The sequence below is a fragment of the Teleopsis dalmanni genome, chromosome 1 (genome assembly GCF_002237135.1).
Source record: "Teleopsis dalmanni isolate 2A chromosome 1, ASM223713v2, whole genome shotgun sequence".
NCBI lineage: Eukaryota > Metazoa > Arthropoda > Insecta > Diptera > Diopsidae > Teleopsis > Teleopsis dalmanni.
In genome coordinates, this window is record NC_051846.1 from 201,476,757 (window position 1) to 201,480,033 (window position 3,277).

Below are 3,277 nucleotides of genomic sequence, written 5' to 3' on the forward strand. Positions count from 1 at the left end.
ACTGACTTAATGAATCAGCATTGAACCACGTTCAAAAGGTTCACAAATTCAAATCTGCATTTGTATGTGCATCTGAGCTCTGAGCATCTGACTGGCAGGAGGCATCCTTGCTGCAGCAGGAATAGTGCATGTGCTCATATGGGGATTAAAGTGTAACATACTAAGTATATTAGTTGCAGCACATTTATTACACTAACAACATTAAAGTGTTAGTATTTGCAGTTTGTGAATGGAATTGCTTTTATTCTTTTATATTCTAAATCTTTACTTCATTCCACTTGGCTGTCTGTCTCCTTCCACAGATACTATTGCTTGTATCTATGTACCTATATATGTATATTCTCGCTCAGTTTATTGCTTGCAACATTTGTTATGCAATACATACGCTCCGCAGCAACACTGCAAGTGTTTAGTGCAACTTTTAAAGTATCTAAGTACTGCACTCTTAACCGAGGATTATAAATGCTTAATTTATGCTTAATGCACGTTTTGAATTTTTACTCCTTTAGAAGACTTTTATGCTTAGTTATCACTGTTGTTTGTAGCTGTTGGCTTTAGTCGTGAAATAAAATTAATTTTATGTATGCGAATATTCGCATAATAAGACAAAAAAATCTTAATTAATTTTGCATAAAAGTATGCGTATCTGCAGGCAAATACTGTGTATGTAGAGTTAGATATGTGCAAAAGTATGCAAAGTGCATATCAATGTTTGAACTGTGAGTGCAGCACAGGTTTTTGCACTTAATCTAGTATAATTTTAATGAAGGTTTTTAGAGTTTTTATAATATTTGGATTCAGATATTCACATATTACAGTTAACAAATAGTTAAACTATATTTAAGCTGAAGCTGCAATTCTGAAATAATGAAAAATAATGGTTTCAAGATACATTTCATTTGGATCCTTGTTGTTTGCTTTAGTGCAAATAATATGTACCCATGTGGTATAATTCTATTATTATTATTAGTAGTAAAAGTGATGGTACACTGCGACCTAAAAAATCTTAGTCGGAATGGAGTGTTTCTCCAAGTTTGATTTCCTTGATGAAAGATAGTATCGAGCCTATCTTTTCTAGCCTTTAATCTCTATATTCCATGAAATACCCATCTAAGTGTTTCTTTCCTAACCACATAATATACGGTTTTTTAATTCTGTTATAAATTTAAAAAAATAATTTTAACAGCTTTTTTGTTAATTATTTTCTTTTTTGTTAATCAACTTTCATCTGGCTATACTATGCACTAGATAAAAAACAGATAGCGTGTCTCGGCAATAGTCAAGTAATCCCTACATAAAAGAACTTTAAGTTTGTATTATATCTATCTTTATTGTTAAATTATTACATTATATTGAGGTGCCTTCGTGACTCACTATATATCTCTAATAACAATCGTAAAAAATATCATATCATCATGAATGAAAGCCAGCCAGAGTTGCATTTGTCACTACAGTCATATAATATGGTAAATGAAGTGATACAACAGTTTGCGACAGTTTTCGTGATTAAATTGATTTGAATACCATAGACTTTTTTTTTCGTTAGTAGTGTCCTTGTTTAATATTCCATAGATTAACTGCTTATATCTGCCTCATCATGGACGATGTACTGGCTTCGCGGATTTTGTCTAATACCCACGAATCTCATGTATTGATTTATTATATGATCTGGACTCTCGTTTGAGCAAAACCGGTAGTTACAATTATCGGTAAAAACTAGCATTAGTATGTGCGATCACATCCGTGAGAGGATTCCATTAATGTTGTTACTGATTTCAGTATAACGTTTTTTTTTTCAAATGCAAAATTGGTTTTAATAAAATGATTAAAAGTGTTGGGAATATTACTTCCCTCGTATATAAAAATGTGTTTCAAAATAAATTCTGTACTTATATAAATCTAATTAATTTTACTAAACTTTTACTGAAAAATATTTCTACCTTTAAATTATATTTAAATATTCCTTGTGTTATGCAAATTTTATGCTATTTGCTAAGGGAATATCTACTTAATTCCAAATTTGAAATATTTCCCAAACTTGTTCTTTGCTTAAACTTGTCAAAAGTGGAATTAAAACTTTTATAAAAAAAACACCATCGTCCATGAAAAGCCATCATTTGCAGTAGAGAAAAAGAACCTGACCACTATTACACGAGAAGCATTAACCCGTTACTAACCATTACTAACTTCCGGTCTTCGTTATCCCTTGGCAAAATATTTTTTTTTCGCTTTTCTTCACTAAAAAATATTTGCCTGAATATATGCTCCAGTGATATTATGCAAAATTTTCACGCTTTTTCGTTCATAAGCACTTTCGTCACCTACGCGCTGCTATTCTTCTCCGGAGTCCTTTTCATTTTTATTTTTGCTGCTGTCAGGCACTTCAGGAAGACAAAGTCGAGTTGCAAACAGTAGACTTGATACATTTCGTTGATAACAAAATAAATAAAAAGATTTTTATCATTGTCACCTTTTTGTTGCCGCGTCATTTGAAATGTTTTAGCGAGAAATGTACGTTTATCCAAGCAGTCACAGACCCATTCCTCAGCACCATAGCACAGCAAGACTCATTACTGGTGCTGATGGTGCATCAAGGTGCTTAATGTCTTTGCGAGAGTTCAGCAATTTTTTTTTCCGTCTTGCGTTGCTTTTATTTAAAGCAGTTTAGTCTTCCTGGTCTCTTTTTTTTTCGTCACTAGTCCATGGGTATTCCGTATAGAAAATGGGCTTGTTGCTATGCTGTGACTTTAGTCGAGCAAAGTGACATAGCGAGCGTTACTAAGCTTAATGTCGACATTTATGCGATATTAAATTTCATCAATCAAGCTGATGCCGTGTGTAATGACTGGTGAGTGTGTATATCCTTGCTGCTTTGACTTTGGTGTGTACCTTAACGTATGACAGTTGGGTAAAGCAGCTATACCAGAAGCGATGAAAATCTGAAATGATTATTTTTTACCAGCTTAGCTTTAGAAAAAGAAAGCTGACAAACAAATGCAAATGAGTTTCAAAGCGTAGACTATGCGAACATATATAGGAGGAGCGATAAGGAAATAAATAAGTTTAGACCTATACGAGTTGTGTACACTTTATATATGGAAATAATGCAGGAAATGCGAAACAAATTGTGGCATTAAAAATTAATTTATTCATGTTCCTAAAAAGAAGTTGATGAATTGAAAAATGTATAGCAAAAGTATAGGACACCCCAAAAAAAATCTTAATGTTTTATTGATATTCCATGTTGACTTAAGGATGAATTGATTTTGATAGATAC